Source organism: Rattus norvegicus, chromosome 8, assembly GCF_021556685.1.
Source record: "Rattus norvegicus strain SHRSP/BbbUtx chromosome 8, alternate assembly SHRSP_T2T, whole genome shotgun sequence".
Classification (NCBI taxonomy): domain Eukaryota; kingdom Metazoa; phylum Chordata; class Mammalia; order Rodentia; family Muridae; genus Rattus; species Rattus norvegicus.
The window spans coordinates 16221292-16248971 of record NC_141541.1 but is presented as its reverse complement, the minus strand read 5'-3'; the positions used below and the strand labels follow the sequence as shown (position 1 = coordinate 16248971).

At 38.7% G+C, this 27680-nt stretch overlaps 1 protein-coding gene across 21 annotated transcripts in view; it reads left to right on the top strand.

The window, feature by feature from the left end:
• Positions 1-27680, top strand: part of LOC120094358 (uncharacterized) — a 380216-nt gene that overhangs the window by 133602 nt on the left and 218934 nt on the right. For 19 of the 21 annotated variants that reach the window (XR_015627469.1, XR_015627474.1, XR_015627471.1 and 16 more), the window contains one exon: positions 12876-13139. The exons of the other annotated variants lie outside the window; for them this stretch is intronic. The gene's annotated coding sequence lies outside the window, so the exon portion shown is untranslated. Of the gene's footprint in view, positions 1-12875; positions 13140-27680 lie in introns of those variants that run through there. 21 annotated transcript variants of the gene reach the window in all.

Below are 27680 nucleotides of genomic sequence, written 5' to 3'. Positions count from 1 at the left end.
GAAGATATTTACTGGTCCTTTGAGCTGGGAGTCTTCACTCTCTTCTATACCTATTATTCTTAGGTTTGATCTTCTCATTGAGTCCTGGATTTCCTGTATGTTTTGGACCAGTAGCTTTTTCTGGTTTACATTATCTTTGACAGTTGAGTCAATGATTTCTATGGAATCTTCTGCTCCTGAGATTCTCTCTTCTATCTCCTGTATTCTGTTGGTGAAGCTTGTATCTACAGCTCCTTGTCTCTTCTTTTGGTTTTCTATATCCAGGGTTGTTTCCATGTGTTCTTTCTTGATTGCTTCTATTTCCATTTTTAATTCCTTCAACTGTTTGATTGTGTTTTCCTGGAATTCTTTCAGGGATTTTTGTGACTCCTCTCTATAGGCTTCTACTTGTTAATTTATGATTTCCTGGAATTCTTTCAGGGATTTTTGCGATTCCTCTCTGTAGGCTTCTACTTATTCTCTAAGGGAGTTTTTCACGTCTTTCTTGAAGTCCTCCAGCATCATGATCAAATATAATTTTGAAACTTGGTCTTGCTTTTCTGTTGTGTTTGGATATTCCATGTTTGTTTTGATGGGAGAATTGGGCTCCGATGGTGTCATGTAGTCTTGGTTTCTGTTGCTTGGGTTCCTGTGCTTGCCTCTCGCCATCAGATTATCTCTAGTGTTACTTTGTTCTGCTATTTCTGACAGTGGCTAGACTGTCCTATAAGCCTGTGTGTCAGGAGTGCTGTAGTCCTGTTTTCCTGTTTTCTTTCAGCCTGTTATGGGGACAGAGTGTTCTGCTTTCGGGCGTGTAGTTTTTCCTCTCTACAGGTCTTCAGCTGTTCCTGTGGGGCTGTGTCTTGAGTTCACCAGACAGGTCACTTGCAGCAGAAAAGTTGGTCTTACCTGTGGTCCCAAGGCTCAAGTTTGCTCACGGGGTGCTGCCCACGAGCTCTCTTCGGCGGCAGCAACCAGGAAGATCTGTGCTGCCGTTTCCGTGAGCTTCAGTGCACCAGGGTTCCAGATGGCGTTTGGTGTTTTCCTCTGGAATCAGTAATGTGTGCAGAGTGCAGTCTTTTCTGGTTTCCCAGGCGTGTCTGCCTCTCTGAAGGTTTAGGTCTCCCTCCCATGGGATTTGGGTGCAGAGAACTGTTTATCTGGTCTGTTCCTTTAGGTTCCCGCGGTGTCTCAGGCCGAGTATTTCTTATTTACATTTCGAATGTTATTCCTTTTCCAGGTTTCCGGGCAAACATCCCCCTAATCCCTCCCCCTCCCCTTCTTTATGGGTGTTCCCCTCCCCACCCTCCCCCCATTACCGCCCTCCTCCCAACAATCACGTTCACTGAGGGTTCAGTCTTAGCAGGACCAAGGGCTTCCCCTTCCACTGGTGCTCTTACTAGGATATTCATTGCTACCTATGAGGTCAGAGTCCAGGGTCAGCCCATGTATAGTGTTTGGGTAGTGACTTAGTCCCTGGAAGCTCTGGTTGCTTGGCATTGTTGTTCATATGGGATCTCGAGCCCCTTCAAGCTCTTCCAGTTCTTTCTCTGATTCCTTCAACGGGGTTCCTATTCTTAGTTCAGTGGTTTGCTGCTGGCATTCGCCTCTGTATTTGCTGTATTCTGCCTGTGTCTCTCAGGAGAGATCTACATCCGGCTCCTGTCGGCCTGCACTTGTTTGCTTCATCCATCTTGTCTAATTGGGTGGCTGTATATGTATGGGCCCCATGTGGGGCATGCTCTGATTGGGTGTTCCTTCAGTCTCTGTTTTAATTTTTGCCTCTCCCTTCCCTGCCAAGGGTATTCTTGTTCCCCCTTTTAAAGAAGGAGTGAAGCATTCACATTTTGATCATCCGTCTTGAGTTTCTAGGGTAATTCACGCATTTGGGCTAATAGCCACTTATCAATGAGTGCATACCATGTGTGTTTTTCTCTGATTGGGCTACCTCACTCAGCATGATATTTTCCAGTTCGAACCATTTGTCTATGAATTTCATAAAGGCATTGTTTTTGATAGCTGAGTCTGAGTTACCCCACATAGGATAATATTTTCTAGTTCCATCCATTTGCCTGCAAAACTCTGGATGTCCTCATTCTTTTTTTTTTTTTTTCTTTTTTTTTCAGAGCTGGGGGCTGAACCCAGGGCCTTGCGCTTGCTAGGCAAGCACTCTACCACTGAGCTAAATCCCCAACCCAGATGTCCTCATTCTTAATAACTGAGTGGTATTTCATTGTGTAAATGAACCACACTTCTTGTGTCCATTTATCTGTTGTGAGACATCTGGGTTTTTTCCAGCTCCTGGCTATCACAAATAAGGCTGCTAGGAACATAGTGAAACACTTGCCCCTGTGGCATGGTGGGGCATATTTTGGGTATATTCCTAAGGGTGGTATTTCTGGGTCTTATAGGTAGATCTATTTTCAACTTTCTGAAGAATCTCCAAATTGATTTCCAGAGTGGTTGTACCAGTTTGCAATACCACCAGCAATGGAAGAGTGCTCTTTCTCCACATCCTTGCTGATATGTGCTGTCACTTGTGGTTTTGATCTTAGCTATTCTGACTGGTGTAAAGTGGCATCTCAGGGTCATTTTGATTTTCATTTCTCTAATCACTAATGACTTTGAACATTTCTTTAGGTGCTTCTCAGCCATTCAAGATTCTTTATCTTATGAATTCTCTGTTTAGTTCTATATCCCTCCCCCCCTTTTTTTTTTGATTGGGTTGTTTGGTTTTTTTGTCGGTTAGCTTCTTGAGTTCTTTATATATTTTGGATATAGCCCTCTATCAAATGTGGGGTTAGTGAATATTTTTTTTCTCAATCTGTGAGATGCTGATTTGTCTTATTGACTATGTCCTTAGCCTTATAAAAACTTTTCAGTTTCATGAGGTCCATTTATCAATTGTGGGCCATTGGCGTGATCCAATTGTATTGGGATTTTGATGGGGATTGCATTGAATCTGTAGATTGCCTTTGGTAGGATGGCCATTTTTACTATATTAATTCTGCCAATCCATGAGCATGAGAGATCTCTCCATTTTCTGAGGTCTTCTTCAATTTCTTTCTTGAGAGACTTAAAGTTCTTATCATAATCATCTTTCTCTTGTTTGGTTAGAACTACCCCAAGATAGCTCTTTTATGTTATCTGTGGCTATTGTGAAGGGAGTTGTTTCCCTAATCTCTTTCTCAGCCTTTCTATCATATGCATAAAGGAAGGCTACTGATTTATTTGTGTTAATTTTATATCTGACCACTTTGCTGAAGTTGTTTATCAGCTGGAGAAGTTCTCTGGTAGAATTTTTGGGGTTGCTTATGTATACTATGATATCATCTGCAAATATTGATACATTTAATTCTTCTTCGTCAATTTCATCTCCTTGATTCTTTTTGTTGTCTTATTGTTCAAGGTTGCACTTTGAGTACTAAATTGAATAGATAGAGGAGAGTATCTTTGTCTTGTCCGTGATTTTAGTAGGATTGCTTCAATATCTCTCCTTATAGTTTCATATTGGCTGTTAGTTTGCAGTAAATTGCTTTTATTATGTTTATGAATGGGCCTTGAATTCTTGAGCTCTCCAATACTTTTAATATGAAGTGGTGTTATATTTTGTCCAATGCTTTTTCTATATCTAAGGAAATGATCATGTGATTCATTTTTCTTTGAGTTTGTTTATATGGTGGATTACGTTAATTGATTTTCATATATTGAACCAACCTTGCATCTCTGGGTTGAAGCCTACTTGAACATGGTGAATGATGGTTTTGATGTGTTCTTGGATTCAGTTTGCAAGAATTTTATTGAGTATTTTTGCATCGATACTCTTAAGTGAGATTGATCTGAAGTTTGCTCTTTATGGTTTGGTCTTTTGGTACCATACCAAAATTAGGTATCAGAGTAATTGTGTCTTCACAGAATGAATTATGTAGTGCTTCTTCTCTCTCTATTTTATAGAATAGTTTGAGGAATTTTGGTATCAGGTCTTTTTTGAAGGTCTGGTAGAATTCTGAACTAAATTCATCTGCCCCTGGGCTTTTTTTGGTTGGGCAGTTTTTAATGAGTTCTTCTATTTCCTTATGGAATATGGGCTTGTTTAGAAAGTTTACCTGCTCTTGATTTAACTTTGGCATGTGCTATCTGTCTAGAAAAATCACCCACTTCATCTAGATTTTTCCAGTTTTGTTGAGTATAGGCTTTTGTAGTAGGGTCTGATGATTTTTCAAATTTCCTCCATTTCTGTTATTAAGTCTCCCTTTTCATTTCTGATATTGTCAATTTGGATACTGCCTCTGGACCTTTTAGTTAGTTTTGCTAGGTGTTTATCTATTTTGTTGATTCTCTCAAAGAACCAGCTTTTGGTTTTGCTGATTCTTTGTATTGTTCTCTTTCTTCCTATTTGGTTAATTTCAGCCCTGAGTTTGACTATTTCCTTCAGTCTACTTCCTTTGGGTTAGTTTGCTTCTTTTTGTTCTAGACCTCTCTGGTATGCTGTTAAGTTGCTAGTGTAAGATCTCTCCACATTCTTTACCAGTGCACTTAGTGCTATCAATTTTTCTCTTAGCACTGCTTTCATTGGGTCTCATAAATTTGGATATGATGTGTCAACATTTTCATTAAATTCCAGGAAGTCTTTAATTTCTGTATTTCATTCCTGACCAAATTATCATTGAGTAGAGAGTTGTTCAGTTTCCACATGTATGTGGGTTTTCTGTTGCTTTTGGTATTATCAAAGACCAGCTTTAGGCCATGATGATTTGATAGGGTTCATGGGATTATTTCAATCTTCTTGTATTGGTTGACTTGTTTTGTGACCAATTATATAGTTGATTTTGGAGAATATACAATCAGGTTCTGAAAAGAATGTGTATTCTTTAATTTTAGGGTGAAATATTCTGCAGATATCTGTTAAATCCATTTGGCTCATAACCTCTATTAGTTTCACTGTGTTTCTGTTTAGTTTCTGTTTCAATGACCTGTCCATTGGTTAGAGTGGGATGTTGAAGTCTCCCATTATTATTGAGTGGAGTTTAATGTGTGTTTTGATAGATATTCAGAATTGAGACTTTCTCTTGGTGGATTTTCCCTTTGATGAATATGAAGTGTCCTTCCTCATCATGATTGATAACTTTTGGTTGAAAGTCTATTTTACTGAATATTAGCCTGGCTACTCCGGCTTGTTTCTTGGGACCATTTGCTTGGAAGAACTTTTTCCATCATTTTACTCTGTTTTTGTTATTGAAGTGTGTTTCTTGTATGCAACAAAATGCTGGATCTTGTTTGTATATCCAATCTGATAGCTTATGTCTTATTTTAGGTGAGTTGAGTTCATTAATCTTGAGATATATTAAAGACAGATGACTGTTGGTTCCTGTTATATCTGTTTTTGTAGGTAGTTTTATGTTCTGTGGTTCTCTTCTTTTGGCTTTGTTGTCAGATGCTTAACATCTTGTCTTTCCTTTGCTATATGTATCTTCCTTGTATTGGAGTCTTCATTCTATGATCCTCTATAGGGCTGGATTGGTAGATAGATACTGTTTAAATTTGGTTTTGTCCTAGAATGTTTTGTTTCTCCATCTGTGTTTATCAAGAGTTTTGCTGGGTATAGTAGTCTGGGCTGGCATTTGTCTTCTCTTAGAGTCTGCATGACCTCTGACCATGCTCTTATCGCTTTCATAGTCTGTTGAGAAGTTTGGTGTAATTCTTTTTATGTTACTTGTCCCTTGTCCCTTGCAACTGTTAATATTTTTTGTTCTGTGCATATGTAACTACTATGTAACAAGAGGATTTTTTTCTAGTTCCATTTGTTTGGTGTTCTTTAGGCTTCTTTTACCTTCATGGCAATCTCTTTCTTTAGGTTGGTGATGTTTTCTTCAATGATTTTGTTGAAGACTTTTTAGGTTCTTTGAGCTGGAATTCTTCCTTCTCCTCTATTCCAAATATTCTTAGATTTGCTCTTTTCATTGTGTCCTGAATTTCCTGGATGTTTTGGGTTAGGAGTTTTTTTGTGTTTTCAATTTTCTTTGGCCATTTTGTCAATCTCCACAGTGCCTTTTACACCTGAGATTCTCTTTTCTATCCCTAGTATTCCATTGGTGATACTTACATCTGTAATTCTTGACCTCTTTCCTAGGTTTTCCATTTCCTGGTTTACCTCCATTTGTGTTTTCTTTATTGTTTCTACTTCCCCTTTTAGGTCTTGGACTATTTTATGCAATTCCTTCACCTGCTTGATTGTGTTTTCCTTTATTTCTTTAAGTGATTTATTTGTTTCCTCTTTAAGGTCTTCTATCAGTTTACCTGTGTTTTTCTTTCACAGAGTTATTTATATCCTCCTTAAAGGACTCTGTTATCTTCATTAGATAGAATTTTAGGTTAGCTTCCTGATTTTCAGGTGTGTTGATCTATTCAGGGTTTTCTGTGGTGGGAGAACTGGATTTTTATGGTGCACACGTATGTTGGCTTTCAGGGCACACCTCCTAATCTTTCTAAACAGTTCTATTACTGGGCAACTAAGTATTCAAACACACAAGACTTATCTCTTTCAGAACACCACAGAAGGAATTTCTCTTAACTGTTTCAAGACCTCTTTACAATGAAAATTCCTGATATCAGATGTTAAAAGATGTGCAATTCAGATACTGAGTATTATCTTTGACTGTTACTATCAGTAAACATGGAGGAAATGTTTTGACTATATTAAACAGAAATATGACAATGACAATTTAAGGAATAAAAGCCCAAACATTTTCTTTCATCAGAATTGCCCTTCTCACCCACCTAGTATGGTGTGGTTAAAAATTCATCTGAATTTGTTTATTATTCTGGGTTTTCTTCTGCTTCAGGTTGCATGCCAGTAGTACCCAAATAGAGAAGGCTTTCTGAACGGACTATCAATTAAGTAATATAATCATATGCACAATTTAGAGTAATATGTATCAAGAACTTTTTTAGATTTAAATTAAACAGTAATTATTGGCATATATCCTCACAGTTAGGTGCAACTGTAAAACTTCACAGTGGGAGATGAGAATTATTAAAACTTAAATATATGACACTCAGATGAACTCTATGTTTGAAATATCAAAAATTAAAGGAGAAACCGTCCTTAAACTTGGCATGTTAAGAATGAAATGGAATTTGGCAAGACTAAAAGCTATCACACAGGTTTATAAGAAGTTGATGGTCTGGTGGACATTAACATTGAGAATAATGGCCTATGATTCTGTTTCCCTTGGATTTCGCTTAGTGTGCAGTCTTCAGAGCTTTACCAGGAATCGGATTGCTTTGATCTGGGTCAATTCTAGAGTAATGGTGTTCTTCCCATCTTTCTCTTTTTGTATTAGTAAACTTGGAGATTAATCTACTTAGTGCTCTCTTCTCCTCCTTCTCCCATGGCTTTCTTCTGCTATGTCCTCCTCCACCCTTTGTTTACACTCTGATTACCCTGGTTGTACCAATTTATGGTTGTCATTATTGTGTGTGATTTCTGTTATCTAGAAATATTCCCTCTCTCATTCAGCTGAGAGCATCTAAGAACAAAATAATTTCTGGTATATATATTTTTCTTTGTCCTTCATAGCACGTTGGTTCTAATACAATGTTCGGGACACATTAAATACCTGATATCTGTGGGATTACCCATTGATGAGATTCTGGGTACCTTTTTCATGTATAATAAGGCTACCTATTTTACCAACATCTGTTCTCTATCTAAGAAGAACCATTTGAAAGATCTTCAGATGGACTTGAGCAGCGTGTTTACTCAGCAGCTCTGTTTACCCTCCCCAAGACAAGACAGAATAGTTTCTCAGCAAACCCCAGAAATCTGATTGTCTCTGCCTTCCAAGCATCAGGACTGCCAGTGAAAGCCACCATGCCTTTAGTTGGGTACTGGCGATTGAACTCAGGTGCTTTTGCTTGCAAAGTGATTGAGCAAGTTATCTCTCCAGCTCATTTGCATTTCTGGTTCACATTTCTGTGGTCACACCCTTCTATGTAGTAAGAATTTCCACTCTAGAAGAGCAATCAAAGTGAGTTTTTTGAGCTGGTTGTACCAGTTTGCTGTTGTCATTGCTGTATGTGGTTTCTGTTGTCTTCCGTTTTGTTTTGTTTTTGTTTTCAGGGGAGGTGTGATCTAATTGGCATAGAATTATTACTTTTTGGGTTCACTTATTTTGCATTCCTTAATAACTTATGAAGCTGAAAATCTTACCATGTGTTTATGAGTCTTGATCACTGTTGAGAATAGATTCTGACCTGCCTTCCTTCTCTCTCTTTCTTCCTATTTTTCTTTCTTCCTCTACCCCACCACTTTCTCCTTTCTTTCCTCCCATTTTATCCTTTTCCCTCTTCTGTCCTTATCCATCTTTCCCACTTTCTTTCTTCCATCCCTTCTATATATTCTTCCTATTGCTCTTCTCTAATTGTTACAGTGAAGTGCAAAGTTTATAGAGTAGCCACTTAACTATTAACAACCACTCTCATTCTGTTGTAGTCATCATATTAAAATGGTTATTATAGGTTTAAACTATTTTTAAATGATACCAATTGTAGACATTTGTGGGGTATGACATGAGAGGGATGGATAGGAAAAGGGGAGATAGATGTTGGTCAAGTATATAAGATAATTTGAGAGCATATTTCCAATATGCTACTGTTACTTCTTCTATGCTGTATGCTGGGAGACAATTTGCTATAGGTCTCTCATGTGTTTACCTAAGAGCAGAAGTACAAAAACACTGTGTTGGCTGTGTTGTTCTGGGTCTTTTCAAGGATGCTATATGGAAACAGACCTGGCATCTTCCCTCAGAGCAAAGGGAGGGCTTATTTATAGACTACTGCACTAGTTTCTTCTGTTACAAAGATCAGGCACACTTTCCACTCACTAAACAGATCCAGCTCTTTGAGCCTATTTTTTCCTTCAGGGAAACCCAGTAACTGTGCAGCCACCATTGGTTTCTTTTATGTAACCCTCTGGGAATGAGGTTGGAGAGTATTGATATGTTATCTCCTGCTCATGCTGTTACTAATAAACTCCTTTGTCCCTTGCTGAGGAAGCTGCTAATATCAGTCGCATCTTGGCATAATTTCTTATAGGATAAGATGACACTGTATATTTACCTGGATATCTCCTATTTAATTCTGTTAACAGAATTAAATAACTTTGATGACCCATTTTAGAGAAGGCTTAGTTACTTTGAGAACAGACATATTTAGTAAGCATATTACAAATTAATCAATGGACTGGATCAGGCACTACACTTGCAGAGGACCCTAGTAATATAAGCATCTATATCAGGTCCTTTACAGCTTCATGGAACTCCAGTTCAAGGGATCTGAAGTCCTCTTCTGGTCTATGTGTGTACCTGCAGCAACAAGTATATACCCTCACATATATAGACATTATTCAAAATAAATAAAAAATTTAAAGAGTTAATTCAGTACACATTTTCTACAGTAGTAAAACAAGCTGCTCTCATCATTTCATTTATCACTGTTGACTAATTCTTAAAACACTACCGTGTGTGTGTGTGTTTGTGTGTGTGTGTATTTAATATTTCCCAGATAGAAGTTCATGAGTATGTTGGAAATAATTGACTTTAATTATTTAGTACAATTTTAGGCTAAATATTATGAATGGGACTTCAAAATGATGGTGACAAGGTTTAATGAGGTGTAATTACAGGTCCTTAGATATTTGTATGAGGAGGAAAGCTTACTGTACACCATGGCAGCATTTTATGTATGATGATGACTGACACAACCCATTATGGAGTTTGAATACGCTTAATTGTCCAAGAAAAATAATTGAAAATAATCCTTTAGATGTCAAAATGCAGCAATTTTTCATTTGACTATGTCAGTTGTTATTTAATATCTTCTCTCATTGAACGCATGGTTTTTTGGTGGCTCATTAGTTATGTCGCTAAGGAAAGAAGGTTTTTATTTTTAAACATTATTGAAGAAGAAACTTTTATTTTTAGTATTCTGAAATTCAAATTATATAATGACATTGGCATTACAGCAATCTAGAGCTATCAGCATGACCCGAGTGTGTGGGTAATTAAATGGCAAAGTTTAAACAGGTATAATGATGCTTTATCAGTTGTAGTTTTGAAAATTCCTGGGGCTGGGGATTTAGCTCAGTGGTAGAGCGCTTACCTAGGAAGCACAAGGCCCTGGGTTCGGTCCCCAGCTCCGAAAAAAAGAACCAAAAAAAAAAAAAAAAAAAAAAAAAAAAGAAAATTCCTATGAAGCTATGGTATATTTTGGGACAGGTTTTTGCGAGTGTCATCCAGTTTATGATATGCCAATGATGTTAATAAGAATTTTATTATTAATGATCTTTGTGCAATTTATAGCTAATTATAATTGGGAAGTACAGAGTCAAACTGAGCTGTATTGTTGGGAAAGGAGAAAACCCTACAATGAGATGACACACACATATGCATATTTTTGTACAGTTTACTCTTGACTCTAAGATTTAATACACAAAACACAGGCTACAGTTAAAACCATTTATGAAATTTAGATTGTCTGTAGATTAAAGCCCACTTAAATACTAAAATCTGCTTCACTGTTGTGTGACTTCTTGGGGGAGAAGAAAAGATAATAGGTCCTAGTAGAGAGGATACTGACAGAACGAAGAAAGGATTCCATTCATGTCCAGCTTGGTGAACCAAGAGGTTTACTGGCCCCAAATAATCCTGATCTGCAGTCACTCTCTCTCTATTTACTTACTCAAGTATTCTCAAGACTACATTCCTCTGGGGCTGAATTATGAACAGCTGATCAGGTGGGTGTATGACTGTGGTCTTGGTTGAGAGTTGGTGTCCAAAGTCTTGGACTCCACTATTGGTAGGGAAATAGAGATAGAGATAGATAGAGAAATAGAGATAGATAGAGAGATAGAGATAGAAATAGAGATAGGGAGATAGAGAGATAACAAGATAGATAGAGACAGAGAAAGAAACAGAGACAGAGGCAGAAAGGGAGGGAGCTAGACAGACTTATCTTTCAGGTCACATGTATACTTGCTATACCTGCAAACTGACTTTTGATAAGGGTTAAATAGCAGAGTACTCAAGGTCACGTTTCTCTGGCAAGAGCCTAGGACCCAGGTATCCATTACAGTGATAGAAAAGGCTGTCTGTATGCTTCGCAGTCAGCTGAGAAAAGGCAAGTGTGACACCGAGGGAGCTGCTTGAGTGTTTTACCATCCACAGAAGTAATGTCTAACTTCTTTATGGTAGAAGGTGAAATCGATACAAAAGCAGAACCACACGAAAAATGTAAAGATGCCCCATAAAGTGACAACATGCAAAATATCTCAGATCAAGGATGCTTTGATCACTTGGGCTTTGATCATTTGTGAGTCACCAGGGCTCCAAGGTGTCTCTTATTATCTGAGCCATTTGTATGAAAATGTGAGCCCAGATTTTCTTTAAGGCTGCGTGGGACATTGTCACCCCACTTTCTCTTGAGTGTGGACTAAGACTTGGAGTTTTCAGTCTGTGCATTTAATGTTTTCCTTTGGGTGTTTTGCTTTTGTTTTATGACTAGCCATGGAGGAGGATAGATTTATTTCTAAGACAGCCTTTTCCATCTGCAGAGAAGTATTTCTCACTGCCTTTGGATCTGGGCTGCCTAGCCTCCCAGTTAAATCCTTTTTTTATTCTCTGCCATCACTTTATACTTAACATACTGCAGAAGACCTCAACCTTCTTTTATGCTTATTTGGATTATAAACTTCCCTTAGGGGCCTCCTGCTGCAAACCTCATGAGCTCAGCCTTTCTTCCACTTGCCTCACAGGGCAAAGGAAAACGGAGAGAAGCTTCCTTTTTCTTCTCAAAATTTTGCTCCTCAAGATGGGAAGAATATTAACATTTATTTTTATGAGATAGTTATTATTTAGAAACCTAACAAAATATTTATATTTTTTTATTAGTGATGAGTCGGTACATTGAATCTAAAACAATAAAAACCACAAATCACAATGATTCATTGTTACCTTTAACTTTCAGACTCTCTGGTGTTTATTTATTTATAGGAGACTAGTATTTGGTTTCTAGCAACCACATAAGGTGGCTTGCAGCTCTGTAATTCCAGCTCTCATGTGTTCAACACCCTTTTCACGCTTCCATGGGCACCTATACCTATCTGGCATATGTTAACAACAACAGCAAAAAAATAACCTTATGCACATAATTAAAAAAGATACCTTTAAAATTGTTGTGGTTCCTACACTTCCTATTTAGTTGCTCTTTTGATTTATATCTGTACCAATTAAACAAAGTATTTATATTAAATTTATTTTATGTGTGCATGTATGTATAGTGTGTGTGCTACCAAGAGGCCATAAGATGGTCTTGGTTTTCCTGAAGCTGCAGTTATAGGCAGTTGAGAACTGCCTGACATGGGTGCTAAAGACAGAACCCTAGTCCTTTGAAAAGGCAAGAGATACTCCAAATCACTGAGACATCATAGTGACCTTGATTTATGTCTGTTTTTATACCACTTTTAGGTGAAAGAATACAAAATAGAAATTTGTCCTTTTGTTTATTAATACATGTGTTTGAACAAAGATGTCACACTTTATTCAAGTGATACTGGTTTCAACTGGATAGCTATCTAATAAAACAATTTCAACAATAATTATTAAGCAAATGTAATAGTGCCTCTTACATAATAGGTTTTAAAATTATTCACAGAATTGATAAGAATCTTTAATTTGGCTGGAGAGATGGCTCAGCTGTTCAAGGATAGGTTCAAAACCAAAACCATAGGAATATTTAATTTAACAGCTCTACTGACTATTGTGCAAAAAGTTAATGAATTAGGAGGGAGAGATAATTAATGCTAAATGTTTAAAAGTCTTTTTTTATTCTACCTTTAGAAAACTTTCAGTTTGGAGAGATGACTCAGTGCTTAAGAGAACTTACTGTTTTCTAGAGGGTCTTGGAGTTTAGTTCTAAGCAACCACACCAGGAGACTTACACCCACCTGTAACTTCAGCTTTAAGGGATCTGATGCTATCTTTCAATCTGTGTGGGTACCTCTACACATATGACCTGTACACACAAAGACACATTTATAAATAAAATACAAGTGGTAATAAAAGAAATAAAAGTTTCAGTGTAAAATCAATGATGCTAGAATATGCCTACCTTCTCTTGTCTTTGTTCATTGGGGATGGAATTGTTGAGAAGTTAGTTGACTTTCAGAGGACGTTTTATGCCAAAATTTAAAGAGTGGTTCTGATCCTCTTTTCTTCCTGAACATATTCTTGGGTGTTCTATTGGAAGGAAAATGTCAGGGAGTAGGGTATAGGCATGCATCATGGGAAAAATTACAGAAGCCGTATGGCTTGCTTATGTTGGTTGTCACCTAGACTTAGGGAAGGGAGATTGTTATATAGTGAGCCAACCCATTGGAGTAAAAGTAGAGTAATCAAAGCCACCCTGATAGGGGAAGGAGGGCAGGAGGGCAGGAGGTCTACCTCAACAGTTAAAGATCACTGAGTGCCTTCCAGAGGACATGGTTCGGTTCCCAGCACCTGTACGCCCTCTTTCAATTTTTCTGATTCCAGGATTCTGATGCACTTTCCTGGTATCTGGGCATTAGGTCTGCATGAAGAGAAAACACACACACACACACACACACACACACACACACACAGACACAGACACACACACACACAGAGATGCGCGCGCACACACATACAGATTAAATATCTATACAGATGATAGGGATGCAAAATAAATAAACTAAAGAAAAAGATCATCAACATAAGAAAAAACTCCCTGATAAAATGTCTCTACTTTGGTCACTGTATTTCTAGGGAGAACTTTGGAGAGAAGGATGAGATGGTTAAGAGAAAGTTGCATTGTTCATGGCCCTGGACATGAACCACACAAGTAATATCCCTTTGTGGTTCCCATTACAATGAGTGTTGCTGGGCAACAGCAGCTGGATTGAAGTAAGATGGGCATGGCCACATACACTGATGATTATATTGATCACATTTTCTTAATTACATTTATCAAAAGCAGAACCTTTTATATATGTTGAGCAATTTTGTTCAGGCTTTTGTAAGGAGACAAATAACTGAGATCAGACGGCCCAAATATCAGAGAATCTCAGCAGGGTGCCTTTGCCTTAGTTTTCCAGGGAGGAGCTAGCAAGCTGCAGATAGGGAGATTCCTAATTAGAACTGGTGTGAGGCAAGGGGAAGCCTCAATCATTCATCTGAATAGGAAATGTTTTTTTTCACCCCTGCAGTTAATTGGCTTTAGGGGGCAAATCTGTCTAAACTTAGTGAAATAGTGATAAAGAATGTTTTTAAAAGTAGTTCTCAGTCATTGGTCCAAGTCTGGGAAACGGGAATGTTAATGTTGGGCCTTACCAGCAAAAGGTCAGTTGGATTCTCTCCCTTCTCTTCTCGTTTAATTTTCTCTTCTTCCCTCTCCTTTCCTCCCTCCCCCTTCTCCTTCCTCCTCCCATCCTTTCCCCTTTTCCCCTCCTCCCTTTTCCCCTCCTTCCCATTCCCCTTTCTCTGTTTTCTCTCCTTTTTACTCCTCTCCTTCTCTCCTCTTGTATCTTCCTGCCTCTCTTCTTTTCTCTTCCTTTCTCTTTGCTTCAGAGAAATATTAAATATTAGAATATTTTCAATGTGTTTGTGAGTTCATTCTTGATGTTCTAGTCCAACCTTTGACTGGTTTATTGCTAGTTTTGTACTTGGAGCACAACATGAGCTATCCTGAATCAAAGATCTTGGAACTCATATGGGGAGTTCCAGAAGGAGGGAATTCATTTAATCCAGGGATACCTATGAGAATAAGCATAAAAGTATTTATTAGATGCTGTCTTAAAGAATAGTACCAAGACATACCCAGTTGGAACCAGTCTAATGGAGTGTGGGAATTGAAGTGTAGTGGTTCTTTGATAATGAGATTAGGACTATGCCATGATGCTATATCATTTCCTGGGAAGTATCTTTACTTTTCTTATGAGTATTGACAATGTCAGAGAAATTTGGAGAAATGAATGTGCACCAATGCTTCTAAGCCCTGCACATATGTTCTCATTGTATTCCAATGATTTTTCCACATCATTGGAAGTACTGATTGAATATAAATCTCTAGAAGTTTTTGGAGGGAAAATATCTAGAGTCTTAATCATGTTGTTCATAGTGATAATTATCTTTTCTTGAAAGTCAGGGGCACTCAGGAGTTTCTCATCACTTCTTGTATGGTTCATACTGCAGTATGTCATCTCAAGGCACAATGGTGGCACACATATGATTTGAGGCAGAGTCCAAGCCCAAGCTCTTAGCTTCCTTTTTCATTGAGTCTTCAGATGCATTGAGAAGGCAAGACTGATGCCTAGAGTTGAGTGTGGGTTTTAGTATTTGAGAGGCAGTTTGGCAGCGGGCCACGTATAAGTTCGAAGAAAGAGAAGAATGCAAATAGTTTAGGAGGACAGCTGAGCTAAAGATCTGAGAACACAAATCCACCCAGTTTTCTCAAGTGACATAAGCATATTTTAAGGGCATACAGGGGAATGGAAGAGGTAGAAGTTTGCTGATTTATGCTCCCTGCCATATGGATGCATAGCACTGATTGGAACTTTGCATCTGTAACATTTTAGAACTCTCGGTTGAGAGTCTCTTGGTCTAGGTTTTTTTTTTTTGATTAAAAATTTCATTTTCTGTGAGTTAATGATGAGAGTTGCAAGTCAGTCATTAGAATTAACAATGCAAGTGAAGTATCAATAGAAGTGAGTATGGAAGAAAAGGCCATCTGTGAAACTGAAAACATAAAACAACAACAAAAGGCAAAGACACTTCTACCATGATATTATGTCTTCATCTGAGCTACATAAGAAGGCGTCTTTAAAATGGAGGAAACGGCAGAAGCCAGAAGTTAGGACACGGCAAACAGAATTATAAGAAATGTCATAGCAACAAGCAAACAGTTCACTGGATCCCATCCAGACATTCTGAGTATGCTTTTAGGTAAATGGACAGCATGGGAAAAAGAGGAAGGAGGGAAAACAGCTAATGGCAAATGACAAATTAAAAGGAGACAAGCTCTAAAAGAATATCCAAACAACCAGCAAACAAAGGAGAAAGAACATATTTTGGTTATTGTGAAAATGAAATTCATAGTGAGATGCTACTTTATTACCTTAAAGACAGTTATTATTAAAATGAGGAGAAATATTGATAAAGTTGTGGGGAAATAGGAGTTCATTACTCTTCTGGTAGCTGTGTAACGTGGTACATCTGTCTGGAGAACAGTTTGGACGATCCTTAACAAGTCACATATAGATTCACCATAGACACTATAATAGAGGTCTTGGAACCATATCCACGTATTAAAAACCTGTTCACACAAAAGCTTAAAAGTTTACACTGGTATTATTCTTAATAGCCGAAATGTGAAAGTGATAAAACATTCAACACTGACAGAAAGATGAATAGAATATATTGAATCCATACAACAAAATGGTCCTAATCTATTTAAAGAAATAAAACGGGATTTGTCAGTCTCAAAGCCCCAGTGACATACTTCTTCCAACAAGACCACACTTTCCATTCCTTCCCAAATAGTTCTACTAACTGGAGACCGAGTACTCAAATGTATGAGACTCTGGGATCCATAAAGAATGGAGGGGGGGAAAATGTGACCAGACAGTCCGAGAGTATAGGAAGATGACCGAGGGGTTTGAGGTTTTGAAATGCAGATGGAGGGCAATTCCAAAGTATGAGCCTGAGAATGTTTCCTCTGGTTACACTGGAGAAATGGAAGCAATACCGGAAAAGTTAGGAATCCAGGTATTACATTAACCAACCAATTTTGTGAGCCTTTGGTGGTTTGTATTCATCTAGTGAGTAGGGTATTTCCTTCACAGGAGACAGTGTGTCCCAGGTAACTTCTTTGAGGCATACACAATTACACTTGTCCTTGGAAAATTTATGTTCTTGTAGGAAAGATCTCAATAAATATCAGAGACACAGAAGCAAGTTGCCAAAATAATGTGAGCAGACAGGAAAGTAATCTGCACATGGGCAAGGCTTTTAGGAGGTTAAACCTTTTTGATTCATACTTAGGGCCCAAGGGAAATAAGTAGGGCCTTCAGTAAACCCTCGAGCCATGGCATTCTATTGATTTCATAGGAAAGGAAAAACTGCAGTGCACTGGTGTGAAGAAGAAAAACAATAGAAATTGAAGACAGTAATGAGAATGATATTAATTTAATTAGAAACCAGATGATGTTAGGGTGTGACACAAAATGGATCTGAAATAATTGTCTATTGCTCTCAAATTTTGGAGCAGCTCTTAATATTTGCATCCATCCTCTTTTAAGTGGTGTAGTCATTGGATATGGAGCTAGAGGACCTTAAACTGTAAGGGGATTTCAACTTTACATGGTACAGTATCAACCTTGTGAGTAATATGAAAGAATGTATTTCCCATTTGAAAGGTTCAAAGGTATTGGTGGCCTCAAACTAGTTTTCACTTGAAGGCTTAATGGTGTTTGAGGAGTTTTAAGAGAAATAGCACTGTAAGTAGATTGAAAGACAGGACACTCAGTGGTGAGGCTCCCAAAAAGCAAAGAATGATTATCTCTAGTTGGAGAGTTGATCTCAGAAACATTGTTGAGGCAGTGGAAGCAAGTGGAATAATGTCAGACTTGGAAAGGCCCTAGGGAGAAAGAAAAGAGGTGAAAGCAAAAGCAAGCTTTGTGGTCCAGAAAGTCCTGCACTTGGGCTTGTGACTGGGACAAACTTATTGTTCTACTTTGTCTGCTACCAGGATGGTGGTGGGGGCAGGGATGTGCTGCTAGGGAGGGGGGATTATTTTGCCTCTGTAAATGGGGCATTACTTGTGGAGTCACAATAATAAGGGTTCTTCAGGGAAAATTCATCGAGGACAACAAAATTTGAGTCCTTGCTCCCTTTTGAATCTTATGGCTACACCACTCTGAATCTGGTGCTGTTCTATCCTTTTCAGTATCTGCAATTATTTTTCTGTCAAGAGGTGGGAGATGGCAGAGTCTGTTGGCTTGTTTTCTTCTTTTTGTTTAACTTGAGCTACTATAAGTTTGCCTTTTGAATTTTTTTTTGTTTTCAACATTTTACAATTTTTATTGGTTATTTTATTTATTTACATTTTTTTATCCCCTTTCCAAATTAACCCCGTCTCCTCCCCCATACCTTCTCCTTCTATAAGGGTGCTCTCCCACCCATCCACCCCTTCCCACCTCAGCACCTTAGCATCCCTATAAGCTGGAGCATCATGCCTCCACAGGACCATGGGGCTCTCCTCCCATTGATGCTAGATAAGGTAATCTTCTGCTACATATGCAGCCGGAGCAATAGGTCCCTCCCTTTGTACTCTTTGGTTGGTGGTTTACTTCCTGGGATCTTTAGGAGGAGGGGGTCTGGTTGGTTGATAATGTCGTTCTTCCTGTGGGGTTGCATTGCCATCCTTGACCTCAAGCTGTACTACAGAGCAATAGTGATAAAAACTGCATGATATTGGTACAGGAATAGGCTGGTACATCAGTGGAATAGAATTGAAGACCCAGAAATAAACCCACATAACTATGGTCACTTGATCTTTGCCAAAGAACCCAAAATCACCTAATGGAAAAAGGACAGCATTTTTAACAAATGGTGGTAGTTCAACTGGTGGTTGGCATATAGAAGAATCCAAATTGATCCATTTTTACTGCCTTATATAAAGTTCAAGTCCAAGTGGATCAAAGACCTCCACATAAAACCAGATACACTGAATCTAATAGAAGAGAAAGTTGGAAAGAACCTCAAACTCATCGACATAAGTTTGCTTTTTATTATTTGCCTTTCCTTCCAGTGGGTTGCTATGGTGCTGAGTTAGTGAATGCATGACTTTTTTTGTTTATTTTCTCATTTATGGGCATAAGTCATGGGTGAAAATAATGATCTCATAAATCAGAAAAGAGACCAAAATAACCCTTCCAAATATTTTCCACTGTACACAGTATCTAGAGACAGATTCATCCTGTTAGTCAACATATCTTGAATCTTTGACTACTAAATCTTCCCTCTAAAGTGTCATAGCCTTTGTGTGCAGATGGAAGGTGTTCTTATTCCTTTGTAGGTTGCTTTGAGGTCATTTTGGCTGTTTAAAAATTACATGTATGTGTATATAAAAAACATGATTCATACCTTAAGAGATCAGAGATAGTTTATTCTCTAGTCAAATATTAGTTATCGTAGCCCAGGAACACAGATTTAAGTTACACTAAATTTCAAGTTCAAATGTAAAAACAATTTAATGAAGATTTTAAAAATATAATAACAGAACAAAGAAAGTCATTAATCAAGACACTTTTCAAATACATTGGTGGGAATATCAGAGAGCTAGGTTATAGAAATGCATAGAAATCTCAAGTATAGAGCTCAGATGCTCTTCTTAGCCAATTAATTGTGAAAAGTAGGGTTGAGTTAATTCATTCCAAAGTCTTTGAATTTGCTAGTGACAGGATACTAGTTTTGCACTGGGGTAGTCAGAAAACGACTACTTAAGGACTAAAGATAGCCCAAGATAAAGTGCAACTGGGCTCTGGATGTGGAAAATCATCACCTCTTCCACATCACAGCCGTTCTAATCACTCAGTCAACATTTGATGACACAGTCTCCTTTCAGGAATTCTCATTCACAGAAGCGTCAAAGTCAATGCTCACCAGCATTTTCACAAGTTAATATGAATTAAGGAATCACAAACAGCATCAGATTGAGTGGTCACTAAATTCATTACTATCCTTAGAGGGGTTCAGAAATCCTGAAATGACATCTTATAGCCTGGATTATAAGTGAGACTGACATAACCAGGGCATTTGCACCAGTGGAGAAGGGTCTTTGAGTTTCAGTCAGAGTTAGGTAAGATGTAGTCATCGGTTGGTGTAGAGAGTAAGAGAGCAAGGGAGCTGTGTGGGGGTTGGGAAGAACAAATGAAGAGGGGTCTCCCAGTGTAGGGGAAGTAGCAGAATAGGACTAGTGCGGTACTGGCTGAGGGTTCCAGCTGAGGTAAGGGTTGGAGTGAAGTCCAGACTGCAGTATTAAGATTGTTCATTTTGGGTATAAAATTAACTCAAATAAATCAGTTGCCTTCCTCTATACAAAAGAGAAACAAGCCGAGAAAGAAATTAGGGAAACGACACCCTTCATAATAGACCCAAATAATATAAAGTACCTCGGAGTGACTTTAACAAAGCAAGTAAAAGATCTGTACAATAAGAACTTCAAGACACTGAAGAAGGAAATTGAAGAAGACCTCAGAAGATGGAAAGATCTCCCATGCTCATGGATTGGCAGGATTAATATAGTAAAAATGGCCATTTTACCAAAAGCAATCTACAGATTCAATGCAATCCCCATCAAAATACCAATCCAATTCTTCAAAGAGTTAGACAGAACAATTTGCAAATTCATCTGGAATAACAAAAAACCCAGGATAGCTAAAGCTATCCTCAACAATGAAAGGACTTCAGGGGGAATCACTATCCCTGAACTCAAGCAGTATTACAGAGCAATAGTGATAAAAACTGCATGGTATTGGTACAGAGACAGACAGATAGACCAATGGAATAGAATTGAAGACCCAGAAATGAACCCACACACATATGGTCACTTGATTTTTGACAAAGGAGCCAAAACCATCCAATGGAAAAAAGATAGCATTTTCAGCAAATGGTGCTGGTTCAACTGGAGGTCAACATGTAGAAGAATGCAGATCGATCCATGCTTATCACCCTGTACAAAGCTTAAGTCCAAGTGGATCAAGGACCTCCACATCAAACCAGACACACTCAAACTAATAGAAGAAAAACTAGGGAAGCATGTGGAACACATGGGCACTGGAAAAAATTTCCTGAACAAAACACCAATGGCTTACGCTCTAAGATCAAGAATTGACAAATGGGATCTCATAAAACTGCAAAGCTTCTGTAAGGCAAAGGACACTGTGGTTAGGACAAAATGGCAACCAACAGATTGGGAAAAGATCTTTACCAATCCTACAACAGATAGAGGCCTTATATCCAAAATATACAAAGAACTCAAGAAGTTAGACCACAGGGAAACAAATAACCCTATTAAAAAATGGGGCTCAGAGCTAAACAAAGAATTCACAGCTGAGGAATGCCGAATGGCTGAGAAACACCTAAAGAAATGTTCAACATCTTTAGTCATAAGGGAAATGCAAATCAAAACAACCTTGAGATTACACCTCACACCAGTGAGAATGGCTAAGATCAAAAACTCAGGGGACAACAGATGCTGGCGAGGATGTGGAGAAAGAGGAACACTCCTCCATTGTTGGTGGGATTGCAAACTGGTACAACCATTCTGGAAATCAGTCTGGAGGATCCTCAGAAAATTGGACATTGAACTGCCTGAGGATCCAGCTATACCTCTCTTGGGCATATACCCAAAAGATGCCCCAACATATAAAAAAGACACGCGCTCCACTATGTTCATCGCAGCCTTATTTATAATAGCCAGAAGCTGGAAAGAACCCAGATGCCCTTCAACAGAGGAATGGATACAGAAAATGTGGTACATCTACACAATGGAATATTACTCAGCTATCAAAAACAACGACTTTATGAAATTCGTAGGCAAATGGCTGGAAGTGGAAAATATCATCCTGAGTGAGCTAACCCAAACACAGAAAGACATACATGGTATGCACTCACTGATAAGTGGCTATTAGCCCAAATGCTTGAATTACCCTAAATGCCTAGAACAAATGAAACTCAAGACAGATGATCAAAATGTGAATGGTTCACTCCTTCTTTAAAAGGGGAACAAGAATACCCTTGGCAGGGAAGAGAGAGGCAAAGATTAAAACAGAGACTGAAGGACCACCCATTCAGAGTCTGCCCCACATGTGGCCCATGCATATACAGCCATCCAATTAGACAAGATGGATGAAGCAAAGAAGTAAAGACCGACAGGAGCCGGATGTAGATCGCTCCTGAGAGACACAGCCAGAATACAGCAAATACAGAGGCGAATACCAGCAGCAAACCACTGAACTGAGAATAGGACCCCCGTTGAAGGAATCAGAGAAAGAACTGGAAGAGCTTGAAGGGGCTCGAGACCCCATATGTACAACAATGCCAAGCAACCAGAGCTTCCAGGGACTAAGCCACTACCTAAAGACTATACATGGACTGACCCTGGACTCTGACCTCATAGGTAGCAATGAATATCCTAGTAAGAGCACCAGTGGAAGGGGAAGCCCTGGTCCTGCTAAGACTGAACCCCCAGTGAACTAGACTGTTGGGGGGAGGGGGACAATGGGGGGAGGGTGGGGAGGGGAACACCGATAAGAAAGGGGAGGGGGGAGGGGGGAGGGGGATGTTTGCCCGGAAACTGGGAAAGGGAATAACACTCGAAATGTATATAAGAAATACTCAAGTTAATAAAAAAAAAAAAGATTGTTCATTTTGAGGTACTGAGATATTTTGTTATATTTTCTTTTTAGTTTCCCAGCAAAACAAGTCTTTCTCGTTTACTACTTTTATTTGTTTAGCTTTTAGCTGGCAAACAGAGTAGCTGCAGCTGTCTGCACAACATCTTCTGTTTTGTATATATCAATCACTGCAAATTGTCCTCATCAGCCTTCCACTGACCCTCTTATCTTCCTGGTCTCATTCATTGAAAATAGCCCATCACTCTGCTGTCAGGGCACGTGTCATGTCACATGTACAGAATTGTTTTCTTTGTCCCTTCCCCTCCACCTCTGTACGCTAAACAGACAGACACAGGTTGACATGCTGTTTCCTGACTCTGAGAAGTACATATTCAATATTTGTGTTTCTGAGTCTGGCTTACTTCAGTTAACACACTAGCTCCAGTTCTATTCATTGTCCTTCAAGGTATTGTCATTTTGCTCTTCCTTATGGCTGACTATAATTTCACACATCTCCCGTTTCCTTTATCCATTTATCTGTTGGTGGATCTCTAGGTTTGTTTCATACATTAACAAGTGAAACAGTAAACATATGTCTCTTTGGTATGTGATTTAGCAAAAGTCACAGAGCCCAAGATTCAAAGACTTTCATGGGAGGTCAAAGCTTGGCACATCCTTGGTATCACAAACAGACTGCAGGAACTCTAAGTTCTAAATATCCTTATTAAAATTCAGCTTCTTTTAAGGTAGTAAATTGGTTTCTATAGTGCCAGGTTTTAGAAAGAGGTTCAAAAATAGAAATGAAACTCCTGTAGTCCCAAGGTTAAATAAAAGTTGGCAATGAAACTCAACCCAAAGAATGTTCTGTGGAGGCAACAGTCTTATTCTATGACAGATGCAGATGACCAGAACATAGACACTGGGAGCAAACTCACAGGAGATCCCTGCACTGTGGGGGAGAAAAGGAGCTCATTGTCAGAGAGGCCTTACTTAGTTCCTGTGCTAAATAAACGGGAGAGTACTGCTCCCTTATACAGTGTGTGACCCAATTGTTACAACTGGGTTATTTATATTTAATTCCCATTTCAGATTTTCTGTACTTACAAACTAAGATCTAATAACCAGTGAATTCTGTCTCATGGCTTAGTGAGCAAAATATATTTATATAAAGAAGTGTCAGATCTGTTAAGTTAATGACCGAAACTAATGCAGTCTATAAAAAACAAACCCATGGAAAGGATGCAGAGGGCATTTGGACTTTCGCTATCTCTTAACTCAAATGCATTTAGGTCCTGGGAATTCCTCTGGACCATCACTCTTCAAGGACCACAATCTCCTTCCAACTGGAAGGGTGTGTCCTGGAAGGGATGCTTGCCCACTGTAATCTTACTCAAATGGAAACCTCTCCGGCAGCATTTCTCCCTCTTAATTTCTACATGCTTTAATATCACATCAATTTTGATATGGCACTTCCTAGAATTTCATTATTTACCTAACATACCCCATTTTGGGAAACAAGAAATATGAGCTTTGTTAAGGTTTTTCATGTGTCTGATCAGGTATAGGGTTGGGGAGGATAGGACTGAAGCCCTGAAAGCCAGCAGAAAGAATGGAAAAAGGCAACCTTGGGAGGTAGGAGGTTGGGGGACCCTCTAGAATATACCAGAGACCTGGGAAGTGAGAGACTTTCAGGTCTCAAAGAGAGGGATCTTAGATGAAGTGCCCTATAGGGGGGAGAGGGAACTTAAAGAGTCCACCTCCAGTAGAAAGATGGGACATGACGTGGAAGGATGGGTTGCCATTCCACAATTGAGAACTATGGGCCAGAACTGTTCTTGTCTAAAAGAACTATAGAGACAAAACTGGAGAAGAACCTGAGGGAGAGGAGTTCTAGTGACAGGCCCAAAGTGGAATCCAGCTCAAGGGGAGGTCCCAGGGACTGACATTGCTACTGAAGCTATGGTGTGTGGTAACAGACAGGAGCCTAGCATGGCTGCCCTCCAAGAGGCTCAACAAGCATCTGAAAGAGTCAGATGCAGATACTTATACCCAACTAATGGACTGAAGCTGGGGACCCCTGTGGTTGAATTAGGAAAAGCTTGAAGAAGTTGAGGAGGAGGACGACCAGCAGTCTCAATTAACCTGGACCCACTGAGATCTCTCAGGCATTGAACCACCAAACAGGCAGCATACACTAGCTGATATGAGGCCCCCAACACATATACAGTAGAGAACTGCCTACTCTGGCTTCAGTAAGAGAAGATTCACCTAGGAGTAGGGAGATCTTGTGGGTTGGGGAGGGAGTGGGAACATCCTCTTGGAGATGAGGGAGGAGGTATGGGATAGGCCAGGAGGGAGATAATGACTGGCCTGTAAAAAAAGATTAAATAATGGTGATGACGATGACGATGACAATGATGATGATGATGATGATGATGATGATGATGATGATGATGATGATAAAGATTTTCCATGTGTCAAAATTTCCATTTCTCTGCACTTGATTACATTAGATTGAGAAATGCCTGAGTGTTGGTCTGCCTGTGCTACTTAAGGTACAGCAATGTTCATAGTGCCTGTCTCTCATTTCTTGAAATAACTTCATACAGACAGCAATAATATCCTTTAAATATATAGTGGGATGCTGAGAACACTAGATTTAGTGTGCTGATAATAAATATTTTAAGACATAATTTGTTTATGTGCAATATAGGTGATTGGAGATACTAGAAAATAACAAGATGAATAATGAAAAACTAAGAGTTTGAATAGCACAGTTTCAATAAATATTATGCTTATATTTTTAAATCAATTCTGAAATGTGACCTTCAAAAAAAAGATCAACACCCTTGATAAATGTCCTTCTTAAAGTCAAAATGTCAATCCCCGACATTGTTCTTTGTGGGACTTACTGCCATTGGATAATCTTCTATTTTTGGCTTTTCAACAATCTATACTATACTAAACTATAGTGTAGCCCCTATACTGCAAAGGAGTTTGCATTTCTTAGTATTTGCCTCATACTCCTAAATACTGCTGTTCACAAAACAAGCTCTTTGTAACCCTTTATTAAATGCTGAAGTACTGGTGCCCAAAATCCCATGGGGGGAGAGAGCTGGACTCTCCGAAATTCAAACAATCCTGAGAGCTAAGGGGAGATGGCCACTTCTGCTCACATTCCTGGCTTAAGAGGATTCCGCCTAGTGCTTTCTGTGCCCTCTGGGCAAAGGAACCCAGGAGCAGTCAGAGGCAGGGACCTTCCAGTTTCTGCCTGAGCCCAGAGCTGAAAGCCAGTCACCAGGAGTGCTGACACCTGAGAGCAGAGGTAAGACCAACTCTTCTGCTCCAAGCCACCCACCTGGAGGCTTCAGAACGCTCAAACCCAGGAGCAGCTCTCTGTTCCCAGATCCAGCTTAAAGAAAACAGGTCTACAGGAGTGCTGACACACAGGCTTATAAGAGGGTCAAGCTACTGTCAGACACAGTAAGACAAGCTAACACTAGAGACAGTCTGATGGTGAGAGGCAAGTACAGAAACCTAAGCAACAGAATCCAAGACTACTTGGAATCATCAGAGTCCAAAGCTACCACCTAAGCAAATATTGGATATCCAAACACACTGGAAAGCAAAATTTAGACTTAAACCCATATTTTATGATGATGGAGGACTTTAAGAAGGACATAATTAATTCCCTATAAGAAACACAGGTAAATAAGTAGAAGCTCTTAAAGAGAAAACACAAAAATTCCTTAAAGAATTCACAACCAAATAGGTGAAGGAATTAAAAAAAACTGTCCAGGATTTAAAAATAGAAATAAAAACAATAAAGAAATCACAAAGGGAGACAACCCTGGAGATAGAAAACCTAGGAAAGAGATCAGGAGTTATAGACTCAAGCATCACCAACAGAATACAAGAGATAGAAGAGAATGTCAGGGGCAGAAAATACCATAGAACACATTGACACATCTGTCAAAGATAATGTACAACACAAAAGCTCCTAGCCCAAAACATCAAGAAAATCCAGGACACAATGAGAAAAATCAAACCTAAGGATAATAGGTGTAGAAGAGAGTGAAGACTCCCAACTTAAAGGGGCAGTAAACAAAATTATAGAAGAAAACTTTCCTAACTTGAAGAAAGAGATGCCCATAAACATACAAGAAGACTACAGAACTCCAAATAAATTGGACTAGAAAAGAAATTCCTCTCGTCACATATAGTTAAAATGCCAAATGCACAAAACAAAAAAAATATTAAAAGCAGAAAGGGAAAAGGGTCAAGTAACATATAAAGGCAGACCTATCAGAATTATACTAGACTTCTCAACAGAGACTATGAAAGCCAGAAGATCCTGAACAGAGGTCATACATACCCTAAGAGAACACGAATGCCAGCCCAGACTACTATATTTGGCAAAACTATCAACATAGATGGAGAAACCAAAATATTCCATGAAAAATCCAAATTTACACAATATCTTTTCAAAAATCCAGTCCTACAGAGGCTGGATTTCCTATAGATGGAAAACTTTAAGACAAAGAATGAAACTACACCCTAGAAAAAGCAAGAAAGTAATCTTCTTGCAATGAAATCAATGGACTGATTTCCCCAACAAGAAGACACAGATTAACAGACTGGATAAATAAAGAGGACCCAGTAATTTGCTGCATACAGGAAACACACCTCAGTGACAAAGACAGCCACTACCTCAGAAGAAAAGGCTGGAAAACAATTTTCCAAGTAAATGGTCTGAAGAAACAAGCTGGAGTAGCCATTCTAATATTGAACAAGATCAACTTTCAACCAAAAGTTATCAAAAACAAACAAACAAACAAACAAACAAACAAACGAAGGACACTTCATATTCCTCAAAGGAAAAATCTACCAAGATGAATTCTCAATCCTGAATATCTATGATCCAAATGCTAGGGCACATACATTAATAAAAGAAACCTTACTAAAGCTCAAAGCACACATTGCACCTCATACAATAATAGTGGGAGATTTCAACACTGCACTCTCATCAATGGAGAGATCATGGTAACAGAAACTGAACAGAGACATAGACAAACTAACAGAAGTTATGAATCAAAAGAATTTAACAGATATTTATAGAACATTTTATTCTAAAACAAAAGAATGTTATTTCTTCTCAGCACCTCATGGTACCATCTCCTAAATTGACCATATAATCTTTCACAAAGCAGGTCTCAACAGATACAAGAAG